Raw genomic sequence first — 17,739 nt, 5'->3', positions numbered from 1 at the left:
TAGTGACACATAATTGCATCTTTGTGTCAATTGGCAAGAAAAGAAAGCTCATAATCCCAAGGATTGGGAATCTTTCGCAGAAATTTGAGCAGGGATGGTGAATCCTTCCATTGACGAAAATATTGTAGTACTATACCAACTATGGCAACTTTGCAAATATGGTCGTATCCTTTGGCCATGCATGCTTGTTTCGCACTTTGATTCTTACAAAGATTTTGAATATATGGTTTCTGTGATATGGAACGTGGACCATATTCCCACTTACATATTTTCTTGCATGGACTTATTTAGCCTTTAATGACATTTGAAAATCAACACAGCAGAAATGCTATAAATGAAAATATTTGGACTTGGTTAGATTCTTTGTGAGCTTCTTGAAGTGGATATTCTATAATAGTTAATCGCCCCTTATAGCAAGAGATGCTAATTTCCAAGTATGAACTATGCTATAATTGATGTTGTGCTTCAAAAGTGACTACACTATCCCATCATGAACAGCTAGGTGAGTTTTCTTCACCAGTGTGGAGATGGAAAAAGGTCTTGTAAATTTTTTATGAAGCAAGTGTAGCCATACGCCATATTCATGAATTTAATGAATATGTATCGCCACGGAACAAATCATATCATTAGTGTATTGGGGAGAGGAGAGGGAGAAAAAGGGAAAGAATATATTAACTAATGTGGGGGTTAAAAGAAAAACCTCTCAATGTGTGGTCCTCTACCATTAGTTCCCTCTCTATGTCACGTTCATTGCAGAATCTCTCTCTCTCTATATATATATATATGTGTGTGTGTGTGTGTGTGTGTTTTGAGAAACTAGTAGCTATATTATTCACATGAAATCAATGTACATGACATTAGACTCCAAAAGGAGCCTAATGGAAGAACTCAAAAACAGTCAGAAAACACTTCAAGACTAGTAGCATCCAAGTCCTTTGTAGCATAACTATCATATAAAGATTGCTTGAGGGACATTCTGAAGAAGGCATATGCTTGAGGAAACTGTTGTCCCATCCTAGAATGCAATCTCTGTGTCCAAATGGTCCATAGTAGCTAGAAACAAGCCCAGTGAAAGAAAAGGAGGAAAGGAGACATCTGAGATGAGAAGCATCCAAACATCCAAAAGAGTTTCCCGAATCTGATAGAGGGAAATCGAAGCCGCAGCAAATGAGAGACATGAGTGAGCAATACTCGAGAGTGCAAGCAAGACCATAACAAGTGGGGAACTGTCTCGCGGGGATGAGAGCAACGAGGGCATGCAGAGGAAGCAATACGACGTGCTGCCAATTTCATCCCAATGGAAAAAGCTCCCACTATACATCTCCAAAGGAAAAGCCTTTGTTTCAATGGCAATTTGGCTTTCCAAATTTTCTTGAGTTGTGATTGCCACCAAGATAAAGGCCTATTCAAATTCCAAAGAGTGTTGGCATGCTTATCAATCCATGGCGGAGGAAGAAGGAACCTGTAGACCATCGAGGAAGTGAGATTGTGCATTGAAAGTGAACAGGTAGCAGGAGATGAGGAAACCAGATTCCAGTCCAGTAATCTGTCCTATACAAACAGTGTAGGAACAGGAACAAATGGCTGCAACATAATTGTAAGTGTTCTCCAAATGGGTCTATGATGCAGACCCAAGGGGAATGTCCTGCAAGCTTGTGGAAATGAAAGCACATAACCGTGTTGATCCACAACGTCTCCAACAATTCTTATGCCCAATTTCATAATATTATATGCTTTAATAGGTGCCTGTAAAGCAAGAGGCGATTCAAACACCTTGCTCCAATGGATGCTTTCCAAGCGAAGAGAATTACCATGATGGGAAGAAGGACCTAACCATTTAGCATAAGAAAGAATTCTCTTCCAATCATGAATAAAAGCAGTAGAAACAGGACAACCAGGAATTTTCCCCTGAAAAGTGGTCATGACTGCTTCCCAATGATCTGTAATCCAATGCCCATATGCATGGGACGTCATGTTTCCACACATAGCTGCTAACATAATAGCCCATGGCTGTTTTTGCTGGAAAAAAACAGCAATCATAGTGCTCTTTCTTGCTAACATATGAAACTGAAGATTGAGTATATTCAGTCCCCCATGAGTCTTAGGAGAACAAACAGACTGCATGGGAAGTAATCGCAAAGCCTTTTTGTGAGGTTTGCTTTTCCAAAATATCTCCATAGCCTGGGACATATAGGAAGCCAAGTGCCTGATAGACCATGGAAGAAGAGGCAAGTAAAATTGCACATATGCCATAATGATGGACTGCACTATTCGAAGTCGAACATGTAGAGGCCAAGTGGACAAATGCCAGTATTCCAGCTTCTTGTTAATCTTTTGAAGCACCCATTTAAGCTGTTGTTGAGGGGTAATATTCCAGCCAATGGGATACCCTAAATGCCTCACGATGGTATGGGATGAAATAATGTGGCCTGGCTAGAGAAGTGAATGCCAATCAGCTTCTTTCAATTCTAGAAGATTTGACTTCTGAAAATTAATATGCAGTCCAACAACTATGCCAAAATCATTCAGAGTCTGCATCAAATGAGAGAGGTCACTTTAAGAATTCCTGGGCATGAAATATGAATCATCAGCATATGCCTGTGCAAGAAATGGCTGTGCTCCTGGAATTTGCAATCCATGAAGGTGCCCTATGTCTGCAAGATGGTCCATATGCAACAATAACGGATGAGTACAAATCATCACACTCCAGCTTCATATTCGGTCACTGTGAATAATGTTTCCATGGGGAGTGCCTTTTACAAGCTCAAGTGGGGGCTGTTTGCAGGTGCTTGCTTTGAATGCAAGCAATTTGGGCACATGGCTTCACAATGCCCTTCCCGAGCTTTATGGATGCCAGTGCAAGCTGAAATGGTTCAACCTTTGAATAAGAATGCAAATGCCTCTTTTGTGGTAAAAAACAAAGGGGTCAAACAGTTTTTCTCGGTTCAAGACAAAGGCAAAGCCCCGCCTGTCTCACATGGTAATGCTTCTTTTCCTGTGCCTTTGTCCTCTCCACCTCAAGGGAAGGGGGGGGAAATTTTGACTGATGGATGGCAAACTCCTCGCAAAGTGATCTCTCCCAGGCGACCTTTGCCTTTTTGGACTTGGAGTGGTGCATCCTCTCATGGGAAAACACCTGCTGAAAACTCTGGTGTTGGCTTGACCTGGCCTGCTGTGACTGTAAATCGGACCTTGTTTCCTGAAGAAGAAGTTGCTGCACTTTTGTCCTCTCCTCAGGCTGATGCTTCATCCCAGGGCAGAGGCCCAGACATTGAGGTGGAAGTAGAGAGCCCGTTGGTTGCTGTACATACCTGTCCCATAACTGTAAATATGCTTGATCATCTGAAGTGTGTTACTCTCAATGTACAGGGAATGTGTGATGGTCGCAAATGGAAACTGGTCTGGATGTATATCAGGCAATTGCAGCCTGATATAATGGCTTTGCAAGAGCATAATCAGCATATGTATGCTGGTCAAATAGGCCATTTTGCTGGTTATGATATCTTCTATGCTGGAGAGCACTCCTTTTCTGGTGTGGCTTTTTTGGTAAAGCACGACCTTCAACCTGTTGTGGCTCTCAATGATAGCCATGGTAGATGGATTATTGTTCAATGCCTTGTTCAAGGGGAAATTTTTGAATTTGCATCGGTTTATGCCCCCCAATCTTCTCGTGATAGAGCTTTGATCTGGGCTGCCGTGCATACTTATCCATGGCGACAACATGCCTTCATTTGTGGTGACTTTAATAATGCCCCTCAATCGGGTGACAACACCTCAGGCCACACTTATATGTTGGCTTCTGAAACACAGGTATGGTCTGATTTTTTGCTTCAGTTGTGCCTGGTTGATCTCTGGAAGGAATTACAACCCATGCTTCCGGGTTACACCTTTCAGCATAATGCTCGATCTTCTTATCGGGCACGCTTGGACAGATGGTATCAGATTGATCCACAGCATTGTGATGCCTTTACTTGTCAAATTTGGGTTGATCATGCTTTCACACATTCGGATCATGCTCCTCTTTGGTTGAGGCTTTCCTTACATGAATTTCCCACTGACAGATTGCCTTGCCCAAGGCTTTTGCTGATTAATAATAGTTATCTGGAGCATGCTGACTTTAAAGCCTTGGTCTCTGATGCTATTCAGCCTCTCTCTCGTCAGATACACATTGGTTTGGATTATGCCTGGCAGGCTTTTGTTGCTCGGATGCAAGCAGTTATTCGAGATTATGGCAAATCCTATATGCAAGCCACAAGGGAGATCTTTCATGTATGTCTTTATGGAACCCTTCTGGCGATCCAAACATGGCAGAAAAAGTCTCAGGCTGCTTTCGATGCATCACATTTGTTCTCCCAAGATGTATGGTGGATTGAACATCACGGATATTCATGTGCATATTCTTGCCCACAGGGGGAAAATGTTGCTGCAATTTTTGCAAGGTTATCAGCCTTGGGCTCTTATGATTAGGACTCTGGTCACTCATATCAGTATTTCTGTGTTTGGTCATTGGCAACTTGATCACTGGGATTTCTTTTTTGGCTGCACTGATGGCACTTTGCCTGGAAGCCCTTTTGTCTCCCGCTTGCTTCTTGACTTGAAGCATTTTCTTTCTCATCTGGAATGGAATGGACGGCAATCTTTGCTTGGGAATTCTTTGAGAGCTGAAAGCATTCACTGGTCGAAAGCTTTTAGCCTCCCTTGGCTTTACAGGAACCTTGACGTTCCTACTTTGTCTCGTTTAAAGGCCTCACCTCGGTTGCTGATGTTATAGATGATGCTGGTACTGTGCTCCCCTTTTCTCTAGCAGCCAATACATATGGGTTGGGCTCTCATTATCGTCCTTTGTGGCGACAAATTACTTCTATGCTTTCGCCCTTTGTTATGATTCCTCCTTGGGAACTCCAAGACCGACTGGAAGATTGGACTTTGACTTCTCCAGGGTCCTCTTCTCATCCTTTGAGGCTATCTCAGATTACTGTGCCTGCATTGTATAAAATCCTTTTGCCTCAACCTTGGGTTTCAGAGAGAGATGATTCTGTTTGGCGAATGCATCGCCCAGCCAAGTGGTGGAGGAAAAGATTACAGCAACTTTGGGCCTATAAAGTACCGCTTCGGCAACAGGTTTTCTTTTGGCGAGTTCTTTTGGGAGTGTTTCCATCTAGACAGCTATTAGCTCATCGACACATTGCTCTTGCACTTTGCCATAGATGTTCTGCTTCTTCGGAGACCGTGCCTCACTTGTTTTGGCATTGCCCGTGCTCTCGTGAGTTTTTTGATCTGCTTTGACAGCACCTGCGAGCGAGATTTCCATCTGTTCTGTTTGGGAAGTTCTTCTGGCTATTTGGGTTTCATCCATCTAGACCGGAGTTTCATCTTTTCTTCGTTTGGGTTCGCTACTAGGCACTATGGACTTTATGGACATTTAGGAATTGTAAAGTCTTTGGTGATCCTACTTTCTCTCTGTTTGGCTTTTCTAGGCGTTCTCTGCAGCAATCTTTCTTTGATTGCTTGCAGACCCGCCACATAGATCATGAGGTCTTTTTGGCATATATTGAAATTTTCCGTTGATGTAATTGTAGCACCTTTTTTTGAGGTTGCTACTCATATAATATAATCAATCAAAGATTTCACCAAAAAAAAGTGTGTAAGTGGTGAAGGTGTGTGTGTGAGAGAGAGAAAGTGCAGTGTGCGAGAGAGAGAACCTGCAGCCATTGCTCCAGCCCTCCCATCAGCTCCTTAGCCTCTTCAGATGAGCCCCTCTGCTTCAGCTACCTGCGGCTCCAAATCAGCGTCCATAACCAGCTGTCTAGGGTCTTAAATCCCTTGCCGTACAGTCCCGCCACAGCTCCGTACAGGTGTACGAACCTATACGGCCTGTATTGTCCTATTGAGGCTGCTGCTACCGGCTGATTCCCTGCTTCTAGGTTGTTGTTTGTACCGGGTTTGCTTACACGCTACTTCTACACGCTGGTTCTAAGGGTTTTCTCTTTCCCCTTTCTCTCCTTTTTGGTTCTTGGGTCTTGTGTACTCTTTCCATCGCCAGAACCTCTCTTTTTTCTCTGATTTATAGTTCATCTTGGATCTTTTCCTGGTCTTTTCTCTTTTCCTTCTCCAAAACATGTATTTTCTTCTCTCTAGATTCCTAAATATCTCTTTCCCCTTCTTCTCCTTGCAAATACACTATTTCCTTCTTCTTTGTGGGTTATTTTCCGGGACTATTTTTTCTCTTCTATTACTTTACAGGTACCCCCTTTTTAGGTTCCATCTTCTTCAGAAGACATGGCTGAATACTCCTATGAAAAAACTTTTCAAAACGATCGATCGGTTCAATGCAAAAAGCAAAAGCAGGCTGAGGGTCAGCATGACCCTGTGCATGGTTCTGTTGAAGCACAACTGGTTTATGATGTCATGCACGAAGGATTTGCAGACACAAGGAAAGAGTGGAAAGACTATGTTTCATCGGTTGGTCTCATGGTTGAAGTGGATGAAATCGTGGATCCAGTTAGAGAATATGCCAAAAATGCAGTCATTTTATTTTTCCTAGGTCGAATGCAACCTGCTGTAGAGGTAGGCAACTGGTTGACCCGAACACTGGCTGGCTCATTTGTTCGTAAGGTACACTATGCAGCCATAGGCTTTTTTGAGGTCATCATGGTAGATGAGATTCAAAGGCAAATGCTTTTGGAACATTCACCACTCCTTTTTGGGCAGCAAATGGTGCACGTTTTGCCATGGTCCCCCACAAGGGATTATCAGACTCTGATTTGACATCGATGTCCGGTCTAGGTTGAAGTTGTAGACTTTCCGCAATGCATGGCTTCACTCTTGCCTAAAATTGCTGTGACTTTAGGCAAAGTGGTTTGCCCACCGTAGCCTAACGGCAACTCTAATCGATTTTGCATTCTCTGGGATACTGATAATCCATTCTCTAGGATACTGATAATCCCACACCGGAGTCTTATTCAGTCACAGTGAACAATGTTGACATGGGAAGTGCATTTTATAAATTGAAACAAGGATCATTTGCAAGGCCTGCTTTGAATGTAAAAAAATTGGGCACATGGCTTCACAGTGTCCACTAAGTCAGCATAAAATGCCTCCTGCTACTTTGCCTGCTCAGATGCTCAATAAGGATGCTTTTGCATCTATTGGAAATAAAAATAAAGGTAATAAAAATTTTTTTGTGAATCAGGATAAAGGCAAAGCCCCAATTGTTTCAAATGGGAGTGCTTCTTCCCCTTCGCTTCCTGCTATTCAACCCTCAACAAAAGGACCAAAAACTCCAATTGATGGATGGCAAAGTCCAAGAAAAGTTATTTCTGTTCGACAACCTCCACCCCTCGCACTTGGAATGGAGCATCTTCTAGTGGAAACTCTCTAGAGGTGAACTCAGGAATTGGAATCACATGGGCTACAGTGACAGCGAGCAGAACCCTCTTCCCTGAAGAAGAGGTTGTTGCATTGCTGTCTACTCCTCAGGGGGATGTTTCTTCTCAGGGAAGAGGCCCTGACCCTGAGATAGAAATGCAGGGTTGACATCCTGAAGGTTGCTGCTGTACATAACTGTTTTTTTCCTATATATATCTGTAAATATGCTTGCTCACATCAAATGCTTTACATTAAATGTTCAGGGGATGTGCAACAGTAGGAAATGGAAATATGTGTGGCTGTATGTCAATCGATTTCAGCCTGATATAGTGGCACTACAAGAACACAATCAACATGTTTATGCAGGAAAGATAGGTCATTACTGTGGCTATGATATCTTCTATGCTGGGGAGCATTCTTTCTCAGGAGTAGTCTTTCAGATCAAGCATGAGCTTCAGCCAGCTATTGCTTTAAATGACAATCAAGGCAAGTGGATTATTCTTAAATACATCATTCAAGGCGAGCTGTTTGAATTTGCTTCTATCTATGCACCTCAATCTTCTCGGAATAGATCTGCAATTTGGGCTGCCATGCAGCAATATCCATGGAGATATCATGCCTTTATCTATGGGGATTTCAATAATGCTCCGCAACAGGGTGACAATACATTAGGACATACTCATATGCATGCATGGTCTCAATTACTGATGCACCTTTATTTGGTTGATCTTTGGAAGGAATTGCAGCCTTTGTCACCAAGATACACTTTCCAACATAATGCCCTTTTCTCTTATCAGGCACGTCTGGATCGCTGGTATAGTGTAGCTCCGCAACAAAATGATGATTTTACACGCAAAATGTGGATTGACTATGCCTTTGTGCATTCAGATCATGCACCTTTATGGTTGAGGTTATCTTTTTATGATATGCCAGATGATAGACTACCTCAAAGGCGACATCTGATTGTGAACAATATCTATTTGCAGCATGTTGCTTTCAAGGCCATGGTTACTGAAGCCTCTCACTCTATGTCTTCTCGCGGAGCCACTTTGATATTGATAATGCATGGGATTCTTTTGTTTCTAAAATGCAAGTTGTAATTAGAGGTTATGGCAAGTCTTACGTGAAGACTTTGAGAGAAACTGTTGCTCAGGCTTGCTCAGGCCAAATTGACTTGTCAAGACCTCACTGAACTCAGTCATCTTCGTCCATTGTCATTGCATGAGCAAACAACACTATGCCAAGCTAAACATTGTCTTCAAATCAATGATCACAAGAAACTGGCAAAATGGGAGACTAGAGCAAGACAAAGAGCTTTTACAGATAAAGGCTGCTCTTCCAAACAATTTTTTAAAAGCTTGCATCAGAAGAGATTAAAAACAAACATTTGCAGGATGCTTATACCTGATGGGTCGACTACATCACAGTCACAGCTTGCTTCTATCTATGTACATCATTTCTCTCAGCAATTTGGTCATGCAGATCTTCCCTCACAGCAGGTTTTGTCTGCAAGAAATTTACTTTTACAGCATGTTTCTCCTATTATCTCCACTACTCAAGCTTTGGAATTGGAAGAGCCTTTTACTGAAAGGAATTGTCAGATGCAATCAAATCCTGTGGTAGATGGAAATCTCAGGATGAGATGGTCTTACAGTTTAGTTTTTTTAAGAATATTGGCCCCTTTTGAAGCATACCTTCTGAAATACTCATATGTTAATCTCTGAAAGGCATGCATGGTCTCAATTACTGATTCATCTTGATTTGGTTGATCTTTGGAAGGAATTGCAGCCTTTGTCACCTGGACACACTTTTCAACATAATGTCCTTTCTTCTTATCAGGCACGTCTGGATCGCTGGTATAGTGTAGCTCCGCAACAAAATGATGATTTTACATGCAAAATGTGGGTTGACTATGCCTTTGTGCATTCAGATCATGCATTGTTATGATTGAGGCTATCTTTTCATGATATGCCAGATGATAGACTGCCTCAAAGGCGACATCTGATTGTGAACGATAGCTATTTGAAGCATGTTGCTTTCAAGGCAATGGTTACTGAAGCATATCAATCTCTGTCTTCTCAGAGCCACTTTGATATTGATAGTGCATGGGATTCTTTTGTTTCCAAAATGCAAGTTGTAATTAGAGGTTATGGTAAGTCTTACATGAAGACTCTGAGGGAAACTGTTGCTTAGGCTAAATTGACTTGTCAAGACCTCATTGAACTCAATCATTTTCGTCCTTTGTCCTTGCATGAGCAAACAACACTATACCAAGCTAAACATTGTCTCCAAATCAATGATCACAAGAAACTTGCTAAATGGGAGACCAGAGCAAGACAAAGAGCTTTCACAGATAAAGGTTGCTCTTCAAAACAATTTTTTAAAAGCTTGCATCAGAAGAGATTAAAAACAGACATTTGCCTGATGGGTCATGGACTACATCACGGTCACAGCTTGGGATGCCCCCTTGCTCCTTTCCTTTTTTTGTTCGTGGCTGAAGCTATGAGTATCTACGTTCGATCTCAAGCTGACATCTTTGGGCTGAGACTTCCCATTAGAAAGGAAGAGGAGTTACTTGATAGTGAGTTGGGAGATGACACAGCAGTTTACCTGAATGCCACTCCATAAACGCTCACTTCTTTCAGGACAGCATTGGATTTATTTTGCTTGGCGGTGGGGGCGCAGATAAATTGGCATAAATCCAATGGCTTTTGGATCAATGATGAGGATACTCCAGTTTGGGGGCTTGACATAGGATTTATTTGGGTTCAGAGGGGTGTGCCTGTCAGATATTTGGGTTGCCAGGTTCGGCTTGGATATTTCTTCCACGCAGCAGTTTGCTCCCGTGTTGGAGAGCATCAAGAGGAAGCTCCTTTTTTGGAGCTCAGCCAAGCTGGATCTTGCCTCTAGAGTTGTGGTGGTCAACCAGGTCCTCTTGGCCACAGCCTGGTTTGTTTGTTCTTGCTGGTGCTATTCTAGGGACTGCATCACTCAGCTCAGGAGACCGATCAGAAATTTTCTTTGGAGTGGGCTTGATGGCACAGCAGATACCTTAGCCAGGGTGGCTTGGGAGACCCTCATCCTCCCTACACAGGAATGGGGTCTCAATATTATTGATCCAGATTTGCAGTGCAGAGCTTTACTTTGCAAGATGGTGGTGCGGGGACTTATGCCAAGGCAGGAACCATGGTTCTTATTAGCAACATACAGAGGTGCACACCTTCTTCAGGAGGAGACTGGATGAGAAGTATTAGGTGGATCTTCACCATAGCACACCTCAGATCACCTTCGTCCCCTCTCATGGTTGCCATTCTGAAAGCATGGGCCAATTTTAGGAGCACTCTTTGGAGGATTCCTCCTTCCTCTCGGGAAGAGATTCATAGGCAACCCATCATGTGGAATGACAGTATTTTAGATGATCATGGTAGACCTCTTGGTGCCTCACTCTACATGCAGTGGTCCAGGTGGGAGAGGGGACCTGCATCATCTTTGGGGTCTTGGAAAGCTTTCAGGAGGCTTCCAGAGGAGACCAAGTCTCAATTGACATGACATCTCAAAGGGAGTGCAGGAAGGATCTTGCAGATTGAGGCAGCCCTTCCAGAGGAGTGACAGAGATGATATGCCACTCACTTGCTCCACTTGGGCAGGTACTTTTACGAGAGCCAGTGTTCCGCTTCAGGTTTTGGCCTTTCGAGATGCACAAGAGGATGCTTTAGTTTTTACTGTGCAGGATGGGGTGCTTCTGGAGGAGACTCTGGAAATCCCACAGGAATAGAAAGATCACTCTTTTCTTTTGGCTTTCTATCCATGGTGGGATTGTAGTGAACCTTTGGATATCCAGGTTCGGAGCCAACCCTACTTGCCCTCGTTGCCTCTTTGCTTCGGAGGCTATTCAGCATTGTTTATGGGACTGCAGACAGGCGAGGATGATTTGGATGGGGGTAGCCAGGATTTTTAGTCACTTTGCCCACTTCCCATTCTTTATGACATGGGGCTCAGTGGCTTGGATTTCTCTTACAGGGCCTCAGGTATTCTATGAGAGACTTGACTCCTCTCGGGTCATTTTGGTTCGACGTCATCAGATTGAGTCATGTTCGTTGGATGTGGTACCACATCTTCCTTTTACAGATGTACATGCCTCGGTCGATACTTCTTGGGAGATTTAGCGAGCATAGCATCCTGGCATATCTGAAGGGCCAGATGTACAGAGGCTATGGAGGGTACTCAGGTTCATCCCGCGCACACTTTGGCTAGGATCTGGACAAACACCGTACATACTTTGATGGCCATATGGATGAGTATACAAGGAGACTCCCGTGCAGCCTCAACTAGGAGGGCTTCTTTCTTCAGGGAATGGAAGGACTCTCCTTTCTTCTCTGAGACTCCTAGAGGGTTGAGGTGGCACTTTCAGCCTCAGCCTTGATTGTTTTCTACCTCACTTTGAGGGGGTTTTATTTATCCTCATGATTTCATGATGTATTTTCACTCAAAGCTTGCTCTAGCGAGTTTCTTTCTTACTTAATAGAAGTCTCTCTTTTTTTTTTTTTTTTAAATCGAGAGGATCCCCAACGATTTGGATCCACTCCTCCATCAATTTGATGCTACGCAGCAACGAACACAGTGACTATTAAGGAGTTTATATAAAGGACTTTGGGTAGCATAGAGACTGGGCTGGTGTATTGACGTTAGAGTCTTGTAAAGGAAATTGATTGGCTTTGATAGAAATGGAGGTTGAAGAAGAGGCCTTGAGGGTGGACCTCGTACAATCGGGAGTCCGGACTACCCAATAGGTGTTGCGCCTAGTGGCCCACACACTATCATGTAGGATTACTTTATTAGAGGATCCTTTACAAAAGATTCTGGCTCAACAATTGCAAGCAAACTTAGGGCAATCCAAACTTCGAAAAATGGTTCACAGTATGTCTACTAGACCATTCCGAGAGGAAAAGAGAAAAGCTCCAGTGGAGCTTGAAACCAGTGTACATATGGTCAAGCCTAAGAGGGCCAAATATAGGCCAAAGAAGTATTCTGGTCGAATGACTGACTGTAGCTCTGATGTCATAGAAGCTTGGTTGCACAAATGGGAAGAGGCTTTTGCCATTTATGAAATCAGGAATGACATGAAGAAAATTCGTGAGGCCACGCATATGTTTATTGAGGCAGTGGATAGATGGTGGATTAAACAAGAAAGGGATGGTGTGGCATCTACTACTTGGGAGGGTTTAAGAAAGAATATAGAAAACATTTTTTACCTCCTGACAATGCATCCCGAGCTTGGGATCAGTATAGAAACCTTCGTCAAAGAGATTCGTCAGTGGCTGAATACACTGATAAATTTTGAGAATGTGTAATGAAGGTTTACGAACCTCTACCTCAGTCGGTGCAAGTAAAGGATTTTATTTTCGGACTGAATGATAGGATCAAGATGGAAGTTTGGGCTACGTACACGAACACTCTAGATGAAACAAGTGCAATAGCCTTGAACTATGAGGATTCCAAAGGGAACATACCAAGTGGGTTAATGCAGGTTGGGACTCAGTATGAGTACCCGAGGAAGAGTGGCTTTAAGAAGTGGGTTAGCATAGGGAGTGTCTCATGGCCTAGTGGCCAAGCCAAGCAGGCAAAGTCAACAAAGACTCCTTCTAAACCAAGTACCACCATAGGGGTGAAAAGAAAAGTAACTCCAATGGCAGCCCAAGCTTATTCAAAATCTTCTTTGATCCCAGAACAAAAAAGAGAAAGCAAGGAAAGAAGGCTTGTGTTTTGGATGCCTTTAGCCTCATTAGTGGAAAGATTGTCCATGGAACAAGGATCGTCGGATGGCTGAGATGGTCTCAGAGTACAATGTGGAGACGAAGGAAAGTCCCAAAGCCGAACAGATGCAGATTCAGCTAGTGGGATCTTCTCTAGGTCAATACCTTTTTTATTATGTGTGTTTGTTGTTAAGTTAGTAAACAATGCACCTGATAATATCCTATCTAAGCCTGCAACAACGAGGTATATAACTTTTAGCGATACGAAGTTAATAAAGATGAAAGGGCAGGAGACCAATCATGATGTCATTGTGTTATTGACTCGGCATCAACACACAATATAATTAACTCCAAGCTCGTACAGAGGCTAAAATAATTAAAGACCAGTCCATCTGAGTATGCATGTATGGTCAAGATGCCAGATGGAAGTTCAACTCAAGTATGGGACCATATCCAGTTGGAACTTCGGATTCAAGACTATGTAGAGAAGCTGGACTTTTAAATTACCAGACTTGCTCATGCAGATATAGCCAAGGGAAAGGCTTGGCATTCTAAGAAGAATCCAACCATTGATTGAAAAAAGCACATTTGTCTGTTCAAGATGAACAATGTGCTGTATGTCTTGCGAGGTGAAAAGGATTTGTCTCACAGGGACCGTTAGTTTCCGTAATGGAAGTTCATAAAACTCAAGAAGAGTTTTTGTTTCTTTATACAACATCGATAGAGTTAATTGATGGTCCATCGACTAGCATTGATGTTACCCAAGATGGGGCGATGGCCAAGTTTGCTGATCAAATTGCATAGGACTTCTCTGACTGTTTTTTATAGATCTTAAGTGTGGCTACCATCAAATCCGGATTACAATCGAGGATGTGCATAAAACAGCTTTTAGAAGCAGGTTTGGACATTATGAGTTTTTGGTAATGCCGTTTGGACTTACCAATGCTCTAGCTACATTCGTCATGCTTATGAATGATTTACTACACCCGTGATCGGTTTCAATTTGGTGATTGTTCATTTCACCTTTCTTGAGATATCCTACGTTTCCAACCAGAAAGTGTCTTTGTGAACCACCAATCTAAGTCACAATGACCAGCCAAGGAAGTGCCCATACCATAAGTGATGCCATAATCAAGAGTGCCCTTCACATACCTGAGCACCTGCATCCCTGCATTCCAATGATTCTCCCAGGGCTTATTGGAGAACCTGCTCAAAACGCCAACAGCAAAACTGATGTCCGGTCTGGTGTTGCACAAATAGATGAGACTGTCGCGACCAACTTCTTGTATCTCCCAATGTCCATTGGTGGTGAGGCATCCTCCATAGACAGCCTCGTCTCAAAAAATTGTTTTGTGAGCTTTCGCCTCGATATTTAACTTGAGACGCATGGATGTAGCCACTAGGCTTTATGAGAGGTCTTCCAGTGTGACAAGCTTCTCCATCATAGGTCTCATAGAAAATTTTGATGTGTGCAATGAAGCTCTCCCAAGACAATTCAATTTAGTTGGCCTTTTGGAGTGTAGGTTCTTCCAAAAATATTTTAGATAGAATATTAACATCTTGAAAAGTCCTTGCTGCTTGTTTTTAGGGAAAGGCCTTTATTTTCTCCTTGTCATGTTGTTATATATTTCTCCTTGATGTCCTTTTCTTCGAGAGAGGCTAAAAACCAGTCCAATCTGGGGTTTTAGCATTCTTCAGAAAATCATCCATTGCATGGCATCCCTTTGCATCTTCCTTTCCCTTTAATGAATACTTTATGGGCTGTTACCTTGAGAACCTTAGAGAGTACTTGATCCATTTCTTGGCATGATATATGTCTGATATTTTGTAGTCCATCTTAAGCGTGCTTTGTCCAATCTTCTCCTTGCATGAGTTGTGAAAGAGCAATTCAATTTGAGAATCAAGGGGCTGTGGGGGGAATCCTCTAGTTTCTTGCCAATCTAGTAGTTATGAAGTTGTTCAACTGTTTAGGGTTGCATAGGTACAATATTTCTTGAAAGGGTCTTCTTTGGCAATGGATAGTTGTTCCAAGAGGGCATCTCTCATGTAAAACAATCTATCCTCCATATCATCTTCCTCCTATATAATCTTTACTATTCCAGATGGAGTGATTTGTGAAACCTTTAATCTTTGGTACCTCGTAACCCTGATGTTTCCACGTTTCAAGTGCAGTAAGAATGTCTACCTCTTTTAGCTCTTTTGAAATTGAAGCAACTTTGTCTATGTTAATGCCATTGATATTCCATAAGGGTCTCGCATCCCTATTTTTTTAAAGGAATCCACTTGCCTTTCTCTTCTCTTGAGTTTTATTCTTCCCCCACATGTGCTTTCCCATTCTTCAAGTATGCTATCATGCCTTTGTTTCTTCTTCCTTTATTTGGTCAAGTTCATTTTTCTTGAGAGCTATTACTAGTTTGTTAGATCCATATCTTTTCCCCTTTTGCGTGTTGCTTGTGCTTAATAACTTTAAGCCTTTGGGTTGGTCCTAAAATGTAATAAGCACTCACCTCCTCACTCCAAAGGCTCCATTCCATTGCAACTTTGAGATATGCATATCTTCTTTCAAGAATTTGCCCAGGGTAGCATCCAGGTCCTTCCCATTTTCTTCCTTGAGCCCTACAATCCTAAGATTTAAAGCTTTCTCTTTTCTCAAATGTTCTTTGATGGAGTTTGAAACCTCCATTTTCAATGATACTAGTTCTTCAAGGAAACACGTGAAGATTTTTCCTTGGATTGGAGTTAGAGGGTTGTCTTTTAGCATTTGAACTTGTTTTCTATCCTATCTATTTTCAGAGTTCCTTCCTGTAATTGTTTGCTCTTTTCCACTTTCTCTTCCACCTCTTCAACTCTATCCTATAATTGTGATATTGTCCTTTTAGCATCATGCTCTCTACTTGTAAATCTATGATTATTTCTATCAATAGGACCAGCCTTTTAGTATCCCTTGTTGAATAGGTCTTGGTGAGGGGAGTCATCAATTTCAATGGAGTCCGCTTCGTCATTCCTATCATATCTGCACACTTTGATGTGGCTGTGACTACCTTATTTTTTGAGACTTTCCTGGTTTTATTTGTGTGTGTGTGCCTGTGTGTGTGTGTGTGTGTGCAACCTGGCCTTTGCACATTTTTCGAATAGTGCTGTCCATCCTTGTGGCATATATTCAATTTTACTTGCCATTGATCATGTTCACTAAGGCAAATCTTACATCTTTCATGTCTGTCTTTATGGAAATATTATGGCGACATCATGGATATTCATGTGCATATTCTTAAGAGCCCACAGGGGAAAAATGTTGCTGCAATTTCTGCAAGGTGATCAGCCTTGGGCTCTTCTCCAGGGTCCTCTTCTCGTCCTTTGAGGCTATCTGAGATTACTGTACCTGCATTGTATAAAATCCTTTTGCCTCAACCTTGAGTTTCAGAGAGAGATGATTCTGTTGGGCGAATGCATCGCCCAACCAAGTGGTGGAGGAAAAGATTACAGCAACTTTGGGCCTATAAAGTACCGCTTCGGCAACATGTTTTCTTTTGGGACTGTTTCCTCTGCAGCTATTAGCTCATCGACACATTGCTCTTGCACTTTGCCATAGATGTTCTACTTCTTCGGAGACTATGCCTCACTTGTTTTGGCATTGTCCGTGCTCTCGTGAGTTTTTTTATCTACTTCGACAGCGCCTGCGAGAGAGGATCCCATCTGTTCCGTTTGGGAAGTTCTTCTGGCTATTTGGGTTTCATCCATCCAGACCGGAGTTTCATCTTTTCTTCATTTGGGTTTGCTACTAGGCACTATGGACTTTATGGACATATAGGAATTGTAAAGTCTTTGGTGATCCTACTTTCTCTCTGTTTTGCTTTTTTAGGCGTTCTCTGCAGCAATCTTTCTTTGATTGCTTGCAAACCCACTGCATAGATCATGAGGTCTTTTTGGCATATACTGAAATTTTCAGTTGATGTAATTGTAGCACTTTATTTTGAGGTTGCTACTCATATAATATAATCAATCAAAGATTTCATCCCAAAAAATATATGTGTGTGTGTGTGTGTGTGTGTGTGTGTGTGAGAGAGAGAGAGAGAGAGAGAGAGAGTTTACTAAAGTCTTTAGAAGACTGATGAGTTGATGAGACTAAGAAACCTGATACAACAATCCGAGAGGGTGGAGCTACTAAAACGAGCATCATCACCCATGCTAGATGCTGAATACTACATAGTCCTAGAAAGTATTAGTATGACATAGTCATGACAGTAACATTATCTACATCGTCAACATCATCATGTCACATCAAGTCTTGTGCCAAGTTTGGCCCGATACAACAGATATTGGAGCTATAGAAGAGAGGTCATGGTGGACCCATAGGCTGGCGAGGCTGTGGTGGTAAAAGATTAGGGGTAGAGTGATGGTGACTATCTATGGGTGTGGTCCGGCGTGGTCTCTTGGCCGCAGCTCTACGTCTAACTAGGGCCATAATAACTTCTGTAGTTTGTGTGGGTCGTGCCCCAGGTCTGAACATGGAAGGGATGTCTTCAAGCGTGATCTGTGTATCCTCTCTCAGTTGGATACGTTGTGTCACCTTCATTCATGAGGCAATTAAGCATCGAGAATGCTTCCTCATAATATAGAG

General features: G+C 42.4%; 1 protein-coding gene across 1 annotated transcript in view; it reads left to right on the top strand.

Annotated features, from left to right (window-relative positions):
* LOC147898822 (protein CYCLOPS-like) overlaps window positions 1-17,739 on the top strand; it is a 74,526-nt gene that overhangs the window by 23,828 nt on the left and 32,959 nt on the right. The window lies entirely within an intron of this gene.

Source organism: Dipteris shenzhenensis, chromosome 9 (assembly GCF_047967505.1).
Source record: "Dipteris shenzhenensis isolate YYH24624 ecotype China chromosome 9, Dip_SZ_1.0, whole genome shotgun sequence".
NCBI classification, from domain to species: domain Eukaryota; kingdom Viridiplantae; phylum Streptophyta; class Polypodiopsida; order Gleicheniales; family Dipteridaceae; genus Dipteris; species Dipteris shenzhenensis.
Note: the sequence above shows the minus strand (reverse complement) of the source record. Positions and strands in the feature narration are given on the sequence as shown.